This window comes from Eriocheir sinensis, chromosome 46 (genome assembly GCF_024679095.1).
Source record: "Eriocheir sinensis breed Jianghai 21 chromosome 46, ASM2467909v1, whole genome shotgun sequence".
NCBI lineage: Eukaryota > Metazoa > Arthropoda > Malacostraca > Decapoda > Varunidae > Eriocheir > Eriocheir sinensis.
This window is the reverse complement of record NC_066554.1, coordinates 5,225,886-5,242,468: the sequence shown is the minus strand read 5'-3', so window position 1 is coordinate 5,242,468 and position 16,583 is coordinate 5,225,886. Positions and strand designations below refer to the sequence as shown.

At 43.1% G+C, this 16,583-nt stretch overlaps 1 protein-coding gene across 1 annotated transcript in view; it reads left to right on the top strand.

Annotated features, from left to right (window-relative positions):
- Window positions 1-3,256: 3,256 nt before the first annotated feature.
- The window catches only part of LOC126981004 (WSC domain-containing protein 1-like), a 39,068-nt gene continuing 25,741 nt past the window's right edge, over window positions 3,257-16,583 (top strand). The window contains exons 1-2 of the mRNA XM_050831556.1: window positions 3,257-3,547; window positions 3,720-3,811. The gene's annotated coding sequence lies outside the window, so the exon portion shown is untranslated. The remainder of the gene's footprint in view (window positions 3,548-3,719; window positions 3,812-16,583) is intronic.

The window sequence follows — 16,583 nt, the reverse complement described above, 5'->3', positions numbered from 1 at the left end:
TTTCATCTTTAGCATGTTGTTCTCCGTAATATAATATAACACGCGAAAAAAAACAATTTTCGTAGTTGTTGATGCTCCGCTCGCCTCCCCGTGACGCACACTTCAGAGTTAAGCATCTTATTACTCGACTCTTTCTCCACATTGTTTTCCTTTCTAGTTCGTAACAAAACAATACTTAAGATCCTTGGAAAAAAATAATGTTCGTTCGCGGGGTAAAAATCACGGTCTTGTTTTTGTAACCGGTTAGCAAGAACGCCTTTCTATGTTAATCTTTTATATTTGTTCCAGTGAGTCGTAAATAATACATCTTCACATCTACGAATAACAGTAATGATGAAATAGTAGTAATGGTAGTAACTATGGTAAATACAATAACAATAATAGCGCTAATTACATGTACAAATAAATCAATGGACCATATTCGTAACGTTCACCGTGTTATATATCTGGAAACGTAACAAGATGGTACAGTTTTATATTGACAAACTTTCATATATCTATTTATAAGAACATAAGAACATAAGAAAACGGGAGTTCTGCAAGAGGGCGTGGCCCTGTACGAGGCAAGAGCTCTGACCCTAAGCTCCCCGTCTAACCCCCCCTATAATATATCGCTGTCCATGAATTTTATTTTTTTTTTGAATGATTGTGTTGTTGTATTGGCACTCACCATGACTGTAAGCCTATTCATCCCACCCACCACCAGTAAACCAATTTTTGCCTATGTCTATGTCCCTGTTGAATCTGAATTTATCCAGTTTAAAACCCGTTACTTCGTGTCCTGTACCATCTTCTTCCAACAAAATTATATGAATCTCCCCCTTTATTAAAGCCCATCATTTCATGTCCCCCCTCATGTCTCCACGCACTTTCCTTTCTGCTTTCTGTTGAGTCTTTCCTTTTTTGATTTCTCAACCCCTGAATTTCTCGTTCATCCTCCTCTTAGTCATCCTCCTCTCTGCACCGATTCGATTCTAATCATTTTATAGTATATCTATAGTAGGGTGAACTGAACTCAACCGTATAGTCAAGATAAATTGAAATATAATTTGAAATAGAAGATGAGGAACTTCTTCTGCTTCTGTTGTTTAAATGAAATAATAAGCCCTATTAGCTCAGATTTCTATTCTAATTTGAATGCATTTGGACCTCTGGACGAGATCAGAGCTCACCTAACCCCCTAAACCACCCTTACACCCCTATGTACTTATATGAGAGTTATGTGAGTAAGTTTGTGAGGGGTTGTTCCTACCCACCTCAGAATACTGCATTTACCTTGAACATATCATCTCATGAATCTCCTTATCCCATTCAGAGTTGAAATGGAGAATGAGAATCTTTACTAGCTCTCAAATTACTTCCGACTCAATACTACATCCTCTACCAAATTTACTAACATCACTACTATACTATGAAGTCATTGATAAAATAAATAATAAAAGTGGAAAACAATAAACAAACTTACATTACCCTGAACCTCTTAACATTCCCCATCCCTAATCTTTTACCTTTTTTGCTTTGATTGCTTCCTGTTGCTAAGCCTTCCTATTGCTAAGCAAAAGAGCCACCCTTTTCTCATTGAGCCTGTACCTAAGAGCCAGTATGTAGATTATATACAGAATCATGAAGGTATTTATTGACTCATTTGATTATTTACCTGTTTATGTTTTCATTGAATATTACTTGATCGTTTTCTTATTTGTTTATTAAAAGTTAGGGAGAAAGAAAGACAGAAGAATAGAGAAAAGGCTACAAGCAAGAATCTCTGCCTCATATAATCGATTTTGCTGTTAATGAAGCGGAAGTTTCCAAAAAAAATATACATAACTGTCACCCCTCGACCCTGCAGCCTTATCCTTTACCCTGCTGTGATGGTGCGTCCAGCACAAGGTTATGCTCACGTTATGTGGTCTGCTCTATCTATCTATTTATCTATTATTACTTAATCTACGGTAAATATTACTTCATTTACCATTTTTTTATATTATCCGTTACACCTGCTGGATCAAGGGTGGGCTTATAAAGCAGTTAAATACCTTAAAGACAGCTGGGGACATAGAGATCAATAGATAGGAGGACAGTTACACAGATTGGTGAGGATAAGTCAACTTTGCTCGTCTGTTTCATCGCGCAGCGTTAGTTGCTTGGCATTTATTGCACAAAAAAACGCGTTGCGGCACAAAGCGGCAAACAAAAAAAATTATATTAATGCGATTATGTCAAGCGTGTGAGAATCCCGCTATTGTATGCATTTATGCAATAGATATTTTAGTTTTGAAGAAGTAGGTACTGAATCTGATTATACTGTTGTCTTATGCATGTTTTCTCATGTATAATGTTTGATCGACATGTATGGAAACCTTTTGAAATTCTTCCAAATTTCCGTTTAGTTTTCAAACAAATAGTTTGAAACCTTCGAGCGTGCTCCGGCGATACATACTTCCGTGCGGTATGAAAGCAGGACGCGATCTTTTTATACATGTTTTTGCCGCGAGGGTCCGCTGCCCAGCGTGACCAGTAGCGTGCGGGAGATGTGCTGTGGCAGTGTCGGGTGTGCTGTGTCACGCCGGTACTGAGGTGCTGCTGTACATGATGCAAGGTGAGGTGCACTGTTTATTGTTTTGTATTTTCCAAACATTTACTAATTTTTATCTAATTCTGCATACACACACATTATATATATATATATATATATATATATATATATATATATATATATATATATATATATATATATCTATATATATATATATATATATATATATATATATATATATATATATATATATATATATATATATGTATATATATGTATATATATATTACTGCAGTAGTATTTTGTCCATCTGAAATTTCACAGGAAAATTTAACGGGGAATCTAATTAGGTTTGTGGAGTTGGTAAAAATATTTTGTTGGTGCTTATTATCTGCATTAATTATCCAGGAAAACAGAATTTGACTGCACTTCTGTGAAATTCGATCAAGAATCGCTGCAGGTGAGCTGCCTAATGAAGGCCTCGGCGGCAGCATTATTGTCTGCTTGCACATTTGGAGGTTACTGAAAGATTATCCAGCTCATTGTTGTTACCGCCACGCTAAAGTAAGAGTGTTAAGCTCTTTTTAGTACTGTGACGTTGTTATCATTCAAAGCTGTCCAGTTATTGTGGCAGGCCAATTATGTTGATTAATACAAACCAATATATACTGCATTTGTATGTTTTCTTATTCATATGTAGTGACTTATAAGTCATGGAGACCAGGTTCGGTGTGTTGTACTTGTGACTGGTGATGTCAGTGATGATTTTTTCATGTAGATTATTATGATGAATTATTGCGAAAGATCCGTAAGGTAGCCCTCTCGTCATCATCTGCGCCAAGACTGTTATAATGGTGCTGGTGCTTCTCCCGAGCCTCATCTGTGTCTTTACGAGGCTCCGCATGCTTCCCGCCACACGTGCAGGCGGAGGCGATGCGTCTTGGCCACCCACTCACTGCACGTGGACGTGTCATCTTAAGTAACTGGACGTACTCACCACCACAGCCACAAGTAAGTGTTCGCTTCAGTTGATGGTACTTGAATATATATTTTGAGTCTATATTTGTTGACTATACCTAAGTGATTTTTATCCTTTTTCTTTTAATTTTCTGAACATATTCATTTTTTTTTTACTGGGTGTATAATATCTGACTAATCTCTGTGATTTTTATCTTCTTGAAAGCTTTGTACGTCGCCCCATGAGAGTACTTCCGTTCCTCCGGCCAGAGCAGAGGAGGTTTTCATTCCTCACGGCTTCCGTCGTCAGCCTTTAGGGTAAGAACACCGGCAATCAGGGAAACCATAGAGTACGGTGCACGCCTGTCAAGATATCGATAACATAATAACATTTAGTCAATTAACTCGGATTATTTTGAACCTTGGAAAACTTCTAATGATGCCTGTACACACTCGCTTGGCACCTGCATACATTGCCTCTATGTATCCTGGGGGTATACTGTACATATGTACACGTTATTATGAGTAGCACCGGAGAAGGCACATAGCTCCAACACTTGGGTCGCAACAACACACCAGTCAATTCACCCAAGAGGTCACAAACAGGCTGTGTCCTGTGATGCGTGAGGTGCCTCGCTCTAGCGGCCCACGATTACAGTGACATGCAGCGTGAACGTTGATTCCCTGTCATGTTGTGAGAGAATAGTGAAGCTTTATCGATCATTTCGCTGGTATCCTCCTTATGTAATGATTGCCGTACTGTCACGCCCCCGCATAGTGGTGTTACATTTTTGTGGCATAAGGTATCTTAACAGGGCATCAGACACGGGCAGGTTTGTCTTGCTTGGCACTGAATATCATCGAAGTCTTAAGAGTGTTTTTTGTGTGTATTAGTTATACTTTGTGTTCTTTTTCTTTACTATTATTTTTGTTTGTTTTTTTATTCGTTTATTTTGCCTTTGGTACCGTTTTATTTATTTAGTTTTCATTTTTGTTATATTTTTATTTATCGTCGTTCTTCGTAGATTTCCATTTTTGTATTTTATTTTCCATTTGGCTTTGCGCTGAGCGGCGGCCCGTCACAAAGCCTTGAAGGGTGCCGCCGCCGCAGCAGCAGCAGCCCAGTTCCGGCATTGTTAGAATGTTTCGGGATTGATCCTCGGCCGCCAAGTTTAGTACTTTTACAAAAGATCATTGGAGAGAATTCAGCAAACTTTCTCCATTCACCTCATCCGGCGCCCGTAAAGCATCACTCAGGAGGCTCCGGCAGAGTTTCGTTCCGCATCGTCCTGTTTCGCTCGCCTGGACCTTTCGTTTTCGTTAAGCAGCTATTGATTCACTTAATTAAATTTCACTCGCACTCGCACTCCTGCAGGCTTTCTTCATACACTTACTTGCCTTCAGTGGAATAGATAATTTACGTGGGATAGCGGAGGCTAATCAACCCTGAGAGCTTACTGGCTGGTCGGTCCCGGATGAGGGAGCGGGAGAGGGGAAGGGAAGGGGGAGGAGGAAGGAGGTGAGGAGAATCAGAGGGGTAAAAGCAGGAAAGTGGAATGGTAAGGAAAGGAAAGGAGAGGAAAAGAGAAGAGAGAAAGGGAGAAGGATAGACAAGGACAGGCAAAAGAGAGGAGTGTTAATAGAATAAGGAAGAGGAGGAGAAGGGAGAAAAAAGGTGGAAGGGTGACGAATGAGAGGAAGAGTAAGGGGAAGCGGGAAAGATATGGAAGGGAAAGAGAAGAGGGGAAGGAAGCAGAAAGGAAAGGATAAGGTAGGAAAGGAGGAGAAGAGAAGAACAAAGGAAAGAAGGGAGAAGATGGGAAGGCAGGAGAAGGGACTTAGAGATAAGGGCTTGTGTGAAGATGACGAAAAAGGAAGGTCAGGAGAGGAAATACTAACGGCAAGGAGGAATGCTAGGTCCTTCTGAAGCCTCTTTTTTTGCTCCTCGTAGTGAGAGACAAAAAGAGAAGAGGTGAAGAAGATGAAAGGGTGAAGAGGAACATGAGCAGGTAGAAGAAAGTTTGCAAAAGAGTGAGAGAAAAGAACTGAAGAAAAGTTGTATGCCCTTAGAAGCAGAAAAATCTCTCTCTCTCTCTCTCTCTCTCTCTCTCTCTCTCTCTCTCTCTCTCTCTCTCTCTCTCTCTCTCTCTCTCTCTCTCTCTCTCTCTCTCTGTCTGTCATTTTTTTCTTTTTCTTTGTTTTCTTTCTTTTTTCTTTATCTCTTTTTTTCGTTCTTTCTCCTTCATTCATATTTTTTCTTTGTTTTCTTTCTTTTCCTATATTTTTTTCTACTTTCTCTCTCTCTCTCTCTCTCTCTCTCTCTCTCTCTCTCTCTCTCTCTCTCTCTCTCTCTCTCTCTCTCTCCTCCCTCCCTTCCCCTCTCCCTCCCTTCCTCCCTCCCTGGCCTAGCTTAAGGATCCTCGTAAACGTGCCAAGGTTATCGAGCCCTGCATGAATACCTGCCGTTAGGGTCAAAGTACGTGCCAAGTCGGTGCCAAGTTCATCCTTATGGGAGACAAGTTACCTGGACGGCCTACCTGGAGCGTGGGAAAGAGGGAGGGGGAGAGGGAGAGGGAGAGAGGGGGAGGAAGAGGGAGAGGGAGAAAGAAAAAGAATTAAAAAAATGAAATGAAGGAAGGAAAAAAACAAAAGAAAGAAAAAGAACGAAAGAAAGAAGAAAGAAAGAAAGGAAAAGAAAGAAAGTACATAGACAGACAGACACAGACAAACAGATTTGTATTATACTTGATCAATGTTTTGTGTGTGTGCGTATATGTGTGTTTGCATTTCCAGGAACCAGTGTGATCTTTTCCGTCATCTTTAAAGTTCTTCATCATTTTTGTGCAATGAAGTATAATTGGACACATTTATCTGTTTTAAATCACTTGTGCTTGCCGTTAATTTTGTATATCGAGGTCAAGGGAAATGTTTATCGCTAAGGTTCGGTATTAGGTCCACTTTTGTTTATTATTTATATCAATGACTTAGACACAGGAATTAGTAGTGATGTTAGTAAATTTGCAGATGATACCAAGATCGGTAGAGTAATTGAGTCGGATCAGGACGCTAGTATTCTCCAAGGTGAACTCAACAGATTATATGACTGGGCGGATAAATGGCAGATGGAGTTCAATGTAGGGAAGTGCAGTATTCTGAGTGTAGGTAGGAACAACCCCTCACATAACTATTGCTTAAATGACACTCTCATAAGTAGGTCTGGGTGCGAGAGGGATTTAGGGGTCTTAGTGAGCTCTGATCTCCGTCCAAGGGCACAATGCATTCAAGCTAGAAATCGAGCTAATAGGGTACTGGGATTTATTTCAAGGAGCGTAAGCAACAGAAGCCAAGTCTTCCTCAAACTATATTTAGCATTAGTTAGACCTCATCTTGACTATGCGGTTCAGTTCTGGTCACCCTACTATAGAATGGATATCAAAATGTTAGAATCGGTGCAGAGGAGGATGACTAAGATGATTCAGGGGTTGAGAAACTTGCCATACGAGGAAAGACTCAAACAGTTAAACTTGCATTCTCTAGAAAGGCGAAGGGTGCGTGGAGACATGATCGAGGTTTATAAATGGATGAAGGGCTTTAATAAGGGAGACATTCATAAGGTTTTGTTGGTAAGAGAACCGGGTAGGACACGAAGTAATGGGTTTAAACTGGATAAATTCAGATTCAACAGGGACATAGGCAAAAATTGGTTTACTAATAGGGTGGTGGATGAGTGGAATAGGCTTAGCAGTCATGTGGTGAGTGCCAATACAATTGTCACATTCAAAAATAGACTAGATAAATTCATGGACAGCGATATTAGGTGGGGTTAGATACATAGGGTCCCTACCGGCCTCTTGCAGACTCCTGCGTTCTTATGTTCTTATGTTCTATGAAAGAAAATAAACACCATTAATCACACGTATTTTTCTGGGCATTTCACGGGGTCACAATAAACTAAAGTCTCGTATAACCTTTAATAACGAGGCCAATTTGTCCCTTTATGATTCACTTAAGAACTCTAACGCCTCTCTCACACCTGTCTCATTATCTTACCATGTTCCTCGCCACACCTTTTTCTTCCTTTTACCAAGATTAACGTTATTGTCTTGTTATTTTGTCTTCTATTATTTATGTTCGTGATCGGGTTTCTTCGTCCACTTGTAACTGTTTTTCTTGTCTTCCTTTAACTGGTCTTCGTCCTTGTTTTTATTTTCCACATTATTCTTCTACTCCTGTTTAGGTTTTTATTATTGATTTTATTTTTTTCTATCTTCATTTCATAATCTTGTCTTTTCCATTAGTATTCGGGCTCTTGTCGTTCTCTTCCTCCTTCGTCACATTCTCCTCCTCCTTCCACTTCTCCATCTCCTCCTCCTCCTCCTCTTTATCCGTCTCCTCCTCCTCTTTCTCCTCCTACTTATCCTTCTCTTTTCATATTACACGTACATCTTTATCCACCTTGATTAACCCCTTCCTTCCCTTCATCCTTCCTCTCGTTACCTATTCACCTCTTCATCTCACCCGTGGACGTAATCACAGAGGGGAAGTTAATGAGGTGTTTAGGTGTCGCATCGCCTTTGTGGGACGCGAGCTGAAGAGAGTGATGTATAAAGTTTAGGATGAAGGGATGCTTTGTAGAGGTCGGATTGCGTCGGGAGATTAAGCTCATTTTTGTTACCCTTGAAGATTCCCCATGCGGCCTATCGGGGGTGTAGGAAAGGTACTATAGAAGGAAAGGAAAAGAGGCAGAGGAGGAGGGGAAATGCGGCAGACAGGGAGCGGGGCAAGGAGGGAGGGTAAAAGGGAGGCCGGGAGGGAGAGGAGATATGCTGGGAAGGTGGGAGGAAAGGGTTATGTAAAGAGAAATTCAGTTGATAAAATTGCCTTCTTATCTTTGTTGGTTGTTATCGTTGTTGGTTCGGTATTGTAGGCTTATCTCGTCCCGTCACAAACGTCATTATTGTCACACTTAGCACACTGGTAATTTTAGTAACATTAGGTGATATTTTGTCCAAAGAGTATTGCGCCACACGAGTCAATTTGTGCTTGTAGAAAGGGTAAATCAACCCTATTTAAGCTGTCTCGATTATCGTGTGCCAGAATGATATTATCGCACACTTGGCAACCTGCACGTCATACCAGCTCTTCGGCCTACACGGGGAAGCTCCTGTAAGCCTAACACCATCTATCCTCCCCTTCCGTGAATATAATATAACTTTTCCTGTAGTGTCTGTCCTGCTGGCACTCGCCACGTGGCTACCGGGCCCATTCCACTTTCCTGCACAGATTTACGAACGTGGCCTTATAACTAGTTTCCCGTTATTATAATGATCACTTGCTGCGTCAGTGTAGAGCTCCATGGTTAACGTATAAGACTAGCAAAGTTGGGCAACAAATCACACCATGGCATTGTTTCTTTCATTTTCTATGCCTACCTCTAGACGCTCCCACTTCTCGTTAGACGGCGGGCAGCAATGTGTGTGTGTGTGTGTGTGTGTGTGTGTGCAGGTGTCGTGTCCACTCACAGTAACTCCGTTGTGGTGTTGTCCGCTGAGGGGTCACCGGCCCATCAATATACTGGGGCATATAACGAAGGGCGCGGGGGCGGCAGGGGGAGAGGAACGGAGGAAAGGGAAGACAGGAGGGGAGGCAGGAGAAGACAGGGAGAGAGGCAGTGGAAGGCGGAGAGGGAGGAAGAGGAAAGACTGGTAGGAAAGGATGGGGATGGGCAGTGAAGGTCGGAGGGAGGGAGGCAAGGAGGGAGGGTAAAGGCAGCCATGGAAGGAGAGGAAGCATACTGGGAAGGGAGGAGGTAGAGTCAAGAGGGGAAAGAGTACAGGGAGAAAGAGGTGGTAGGCAGGAAGGGAGGGGTAAAAGGGGTAGACGAAAAGGTAGAAAGTCAGGCAGGTAAGGAGAAAAAAGTGATGGGGTGGCAGGGGATGCAGGTAAGGGATGGACAGAGGAAGGCAGTAAGGGCAAAAACAAATGGATTGAAAGACGGACGGGAGGTGAGGGAAGTGTGAGTGAAAGCTTGTGTTGTGAGTTTTCTTCTTTTCTATGTAAGTCTTCTGTACCTGGAGCACTTGCACACTTAAGATGAGATAGATCATGAGGTGGGGAATAAACAAAAACTAGCCGGCACAAAAACACTGCCATTTACAACTTCATATCCCAAGTTGCCGAAGAACCAGAGTAACCAAGAAGGATTCCCTGTATGTTCCCCAAGTGCTACCGGGATCAAATTTTTAAAACCCTAATCAAACGACATTATTGAATCACCCAACGTAAAAGAAACGTCTCCTTGTACAGCGCTGAGTGGAGGCGTGTATTAAAAGCCAAGGCGGACCCACGATGGAATATAATGAGTTCAAAGGCGAAAGATGAATTGATGAGGCGGGTCGCGAGGAGAAAGATGAGCCAGACGTTGAGGGGTGGTTGATCAGAAGGCCTTGGATGATCCCGGCTACCCTGGCTTGGCGGCATCGACTGGCGACCTGACAAGCACTCCAGCCCGCGCCGGATCATGTCACGTGTGTCGGCGTGTGGAGGGAGACACGTATGCTTGAACAGGCTAGGTCAGGTGTGTGTGTGTGTGTGTGTGTGTGTGTGTGTATGTGTGTGTGTGTGTGTGTGTCTTTATCAAGCCCATCTATCCATATCCCCATACCTTCCATGCCATTCCTCCTCCTTCTCCATTATTCCTCACCGTTCATATCGCTTCCCTTTCCTCAGCCTCCTCCTTCCGCACTCACCGCATCCCTCTCTATATCCTCCACATCCCTCTATATCTTCAACATGCCTCCATACCCTCCACATCCCTACATTCTCCCTGTTCTCTTTCCTCCCTCATAATCCCCTCATCCAATTCTCTTCACAAATCAGGCATCTTTTTGCGTTTCTTTTTCAAACATCCATCCATTCTCTTTCCTTCCTCGTTTTATGTTTCTTTTTCCCCACAGTTCATCCACTAGCAATCTCGAATATGAAGTACAGTTTTGGTCCCTTAATTACAGGAAAGGCATTGAATTATTGGAAAGGGTTCAACGCCGTGCTGTGAAAATGACCCCAGCCTTAAGGGCTCAACCGTACGAGGAACGACTCAGGCGACTCAACCTCTTCACGCTGGAAAAGAGACACCTACGAGGGGATATGATTCAGGTCTTCAGGGACCAGAAAAAGTTCAGTAAAGACGACCACTGGAAGTTTTTAAGCTACAAACCAATCTAAGAACTAGAAATAATGGTCTGCCAATTCAAGCGAGGCGATGTGTTACAGACAGGACAGTAGTTTCTTCTCAAATCGAGTAATCCGCCATTGAAAGAGTTTTCCCGCAGAAGTAGTACGTGCGAATACCATCAACTCCATTAATAATCAAATCGACGGATATTTCTCTGTGTCAGGAGTGAACTGGATACCGAAGTGCTGTCATCTGCTCTGCAGGCACGAAGTGACTGTTAAGCAGATTAAATTACCAGAGCGTGCAGTCTCGTAATGAACCCATGACTTTCTGTTGCCTGCATCTCCATGGTATTATGTTTCCATGTTTCTTGTCTTTCTTTCTTCCTTTTCCTTTTTTTTCCACAATCCACCAACACTTCCACTTCCCAAACCAATCCTCTTATAGTCACATTCCTTTTAAAATCTTACTTTCTCCTCTTCCTGCCTTCCTTCCTTCCGTTCTTGCACTCCTCCTCTCTATCTTTCCTTCCTTCGAAACATTAACCCCCTAGAACAATCCTCTCCTACCCACCTCTCTCTTTCAACTCTCCTCTCGTCTTCTTCTTCACCCTTTCTACCTTTCACACACTAACTCTCCCGAAGTAACCATCTCTTCTCGTCACTTTCTCACACCCTCTTCTTCCATTTCTCTTTTTCTCTCTCCTCTCTTATCCGTCCTCCCCTGTTTACAGACTTAATTATAACTATATTTGGTGTGAGCGGCGAGAATTCCTCCAGACGGTTCCTTACTCACCGCTCTCGTTTTTCTTTCCCTCCACCTCCTCCTCCTCTTTCTTAGATTAATTTCCTCCGCGTGTGCAGTGCGTGTGTGTCTGAGTTACGGAGAGATTTTATAGTTTTTAGCTCTTTTAGTGCGAGTGTGATGGGGGAAAGGGAAGGAAGGGTTGGTGATGCTTGTCTGTAGGTGTTGTAACTGTTGTTTATGTATATGTTTATGTTTTATATATATGTTTATGTATGTATGTAGGTATGTATGCATATAGAGAGATATATAGATAGATGAGAAATTAATATGTTATGTAACACTTCTTTCTTTAGTATTAGAAAAGACGAAAAAGTCAAATCTTATATTATTGCATTTACTTCCCTTTCCTCTCCGTCATTTCTCCTTTATTATCTTCCCTTGCATTTTATCCTCATTCACGATCTTTGCTCTTCTTTTTTTATATAATTTTCTTCTTATTTTTTCTTATTTTTTTCCTCGCCTTTGTCATCCTCGTCGGCTTCCTTGTCCGCCTCATTTTTCTACCCCTCCTCCTCCTCCCCCTCCTCCTCCTCCTCCTCCTTTTCCTCCTCTTCCTCCTCCTCCTCCTCCTTTGTTTTTCGTCTTCAACTATTTTTTTCGCAAATTCTTCTCGGCTGTAGCAACATCACTGGATATTTATGAAGCTTTTTACACTCCCACCCACATCTTAGTCTCTCTCTCTCTCTCTCTCTCTCTCTCTCTCTCTCTCTCTCTCTCTCTCTCTCTCTCTCTCTCTCTCTCTCTCTCGCTCCTTTACTCATTTTCAAGCGCATTATTCCTCTCATCGTCGCCCTTTATGACATAGTCTCGTCTCATTATGAACACTTTCGCTCTCACAAGATCTCTCTTTCTCTCTCTCTTCGCTGTTACGGCTTTGAAAAGTAATTACTCTCTCTCTCTCTCTCTCTCTCTCTCTCTCTCGTGGAATGTAATATATTTTCTGGCCGTTCCACTTTCTGTCATGCGGGAGAGAGTTTCGGAGGAGCCACAGATGAACCAAGATTACAGAGGGAAAGAGGACGGGAGAGAGAGAGAGAGAGAGAGAGAGAGAGAGAGAGAGAGAGGACTGCCGGTACGAAGTAAATGGTTGTGGAGTGAATACTGTCGTGAATAATGCATGGACCCACCTTCCTTCCTTCCTTCATACTCTCCTTCCCTCCTTCCTTCACGGCATGCTACTCCTTCTCCACCCGTTTTCTCTCTCTCTCTCTCTCTCTCTCTCTCTCTCTCTCTCTCTCTCTCTCTCTCTCTCTCTCTCTCTCTCTCTCTCTCTCTCTCTCTCTCTCTCTCTCTCTCTCTCTCTCTCTCTCTCTCTCTCTCTCTCTCTCTCTCTCTCTCTCTCTCTCTCTCTCTCTCTCTCTCTCTCTCCTCCTCCTCCTCTTCCTCCTCCTCCTCCTCCTCTTCATGCTTTGAGGGAACTTGGTCCTTTCGTCTCCGTGGTTTTGCTTTTGTTTGTTTCACTTCAACCCGAGAGTGAAGCAGCGGAGGTGGTGGTGGTGGTGGTGGTGGTTGGGAGTGTGTGCAAGCGTGCTATAATTTTTGCTACATCTTTCTTTTCTTTCCTGGGACGATCCGTATAAGATGGATGGAAACGTGTGTGTATGTGGGGTGAGGGATGCTTGTGAGTGTGTGTGTGTGTGTGTGTGTGTGTGTGTGTGTGTGTGTGTGTGTTTTGTTTTATATTTATTTTTGTTTTTGTCGTGCTCCGTTCTGGATATTTCGCTTTCCTCATGTATGTGTTTATTTACCTGCCTCCTCTTGCCTGCTTATCCATCTCTTAACTCTTTTTTATATACCAGGTGGTGCATTTTGACGTGTTCTTTATTATCGCCGCATCACGTTCTAGGAAATGAAATGCACAGGTTACGAGAGGAAAATTTGTCTTTGTATCATTATTTTCTTTCTTATTAAACGGAACATAATAGAACAGTTACAGTATATCTCTCCAGCAAAAGAGTGCAATACCGAGATCATGTTATATGTTTCCTTTTTTAAATTTTAGAATTGATGAAAATATGCTCAGAAGGTATTTGACTGCATGGTTTTATCAGGTAATAGTGCAAAGGGATGAATGTTACTATAAACGGCATGACCTTTACTTTTAGTCTTTTTCGTTATGAGCCAGTTCGTTACGCCAGACAGCTCAATGAGGTGAATCGCAAATCATGGCGACATAATAACAGCAACATAGGCACCAGTAGCATCAACAGCCCTCGCCGCACGTGCGCAGCATCCTCATAGCACCAAAGCCCCTCTCTTTAAGTCGTTTGCAAGGTCCGCTTTTAGTGCAGACGCTCATCTCGCCGCTCGCTGTCTGGACCGTAACTCCGGGTTAACCTCTGGCACTGTACCAGGTCGTGTAATCGAGTATAGTTCCCTCGTTACCTTTAGTTATATTTCCGGAATGGCCTTAATGACCCTCCAACTAGTGTGTGTGTCTGTACGAGATTCTGCAGTTGCGAAATTTTTAAACAATGAAATTCGACTTGATGGCATTTTAGTGTTGCGAGTGTAAGTGCAGGGCTGAGAGGCGCCGCGTGTTGCGTGAATTTAGCGTGGATATTTTTTTTTAATCAAGAGTTGGTATTCTAGGTTTACTTTTTCACTGATTGAGGGCGATGGATGATACATACGTAATATTGGTGTTTGAGGTCCCTTACGCATGATTTATACTTCGTTGTTTGTACCATATTCGATTTCGTAAGATACTGTTTATGTTGGAAGAGAAAATACCACGAGGCAGGTCAGTTTTTGACATGAAGGCGATGCTGCTTACGGACCTCTGTCAAGTCGTGGCTGAAACATTATCCATTTATCTCGACTCCGGAGTTATATATTTCAAGAAGCACTAAGACAAAGCAACTAAAGGCAACTAAGCTTCCTCAGAGAAAGACAGAGCCACAAAACCTAATCACAAGCGGAAAGCGAACAAACATTAGTAATCAACCAGCTAGTGTAAGTAAAGTATTCCCTAACCAGACCAAGCTTGCCCGGACCTAACCCAAACTCTCGGGCCTTCGCTGAAACGTGTGATCAAAGCCGCCCCATCCCGCCGCAGTGAAGCCGAGGACCAGAGCCGCGGCGATGAAACATTCCCGGCCGGCCCAGCCCAGCGTGTCCTGTCTTAATCCAGGGGTGCCGACCGACTAGTAATTGGCGGGGAATCCGTAATGGCAGGTTATCACGACGGCCAAATCACGTGGTAACTCCTGTCGTGGTCAATAGTTGGTTTGCGTCACCCATACCCGCAAGCTCAGGTCTTTCCTTATGTGTATTTTCGCTTCAAGACGCGTTTAAATTACGTATGGTGTATGTTATGAATCCGACACTTGATACACGCGCACTAACTCGAGCCTTTCATGAAGTAAAGGTAGTATTTTCGATTTGTGACGTTTATGAACCTGATATCTTTCCACGTCTACGGCTCTTGAGGTCTTTTAGTCAGGCTTCTGAATGCAAGTCACCATCCCAGGCACTTCCTTCCTTCTCCGGCACTTCCTTGGCGTGTTCAGTGCGTGTCGTCGTGTCTATAACGGCCCTTGTCTGTCATGAGCACATTAGTGAGACAAGTCGGTGCCCCTGGCTGGCTACACGAGACAACGCAATCAATACATCGACTGCCTCACCTCCTCCTTTATTCACCCGAGGACCTGGTGTGTGCCTGCTGATGTTGACGGTGGTGGTGGTGTGGGTTGGGGTGTTGATGATGGTAGTTGTGTATACAGGTGTTCGCTGTGGTGGTGACTTTGGTAATGGGTTTGCTATTGGTTGTGGTGATGGTGGTGGTGGCAATGGTGGTTACTGGGTTTGTAGTGGTGTAGGTGTTCGCTGTGGTGGTGGCTTTGGTAATGATTTTGGCGTTGTTACTGATGCTGGTGAAATTAAACTGATACAAAAGGTAGATACATTTTTCAAGAAGTCATGTAGAAATGCACATCCCTCATAAAACATATAGAGATGTACACCAAACTTCAACATACGACATTCTTTTGCCAGCTCTATGCCGCCCAAAGCTTGTCTATATCGTGCCACTCTAGAAAACACGTACAATGGGTAAGCAGGAGGAGGAGAAGGAGGAGGTCCGCTGCCACTCTGCCTCAGTAAGGAGAACAGACTTGAAGGAATAAATAAAGCCTTTGATCGTGACCAACTCGGCGTGGCAAGGCTCATGAATCACCTCCCCTTGTGCTGTTCCTCCCCCACGTCTGAGCAGGAGGATAAAAATGGAGGAAAAAAACATTAATTACTCCTCTCTGTTAGGAAGTATGTGTTAATGATACCGTTGACACTTGCAAGCAAATGTATCCGTCAGGTGAATTAGTTTTTATAGTGTGCCTAGAATGGAGTAATTGTAAGTGATATTAGTATTACATTCTTAAAGGTAGACATTATTTGCACCTTTTGGGTTTGGGGGTTAAGTATATTAGTAATTACGTCCGCTAAGATGAAAAGGCATGAAGAAACAAGTGATAACCTTTACAAATACATTCTTAAATCGGTATGGTTTGCTCTGATGATTACGTTAATTATATCTTGCACAAACTTGGAACTAATGAAACAACCCGCTGACCTATAACACCGCGGTCATTATGTTGGTGTTAATATCTCACATCGTCACCTAGCAACCCGCGGCGTCCCTAGCAACCCTCGGCGTCCCTAGCAACCGCCGTGTTCACGAGGCACATTGTTTGCAGTGTGACACGGCGTATGTCAGAGGCAATAAAAGGGTCCTGTACGCACGCGGCTGGGACACACACACACACACACACACACACACACACACGCATTTAACCAGAAAGAAACGGCATGTAGCGTGACAAAATACTGAAGAAAAAAAGCTAATATGAAACTTTGCAACGTCGAGAATCACATGACTTCAAAACGGACTCCCCAGACGTCCATTTAAGGTTGTCGGTGCGAGGGAAACAATCATGCTGTCGGGAGCTTTGAGAACGAGGAAAGGCGGCGGCGGTGGTGACTGAAGGATGACGAGAGAGATTGAAGGGGTGAAGGGAAAGGGGTGATGAGGCGGTGAATAAAGGGGGAAAGGGAGGGGTAGGAGGGAGGTACTGAACAAGGGATGACGGATGAGGAGGCGATAGCTAATGA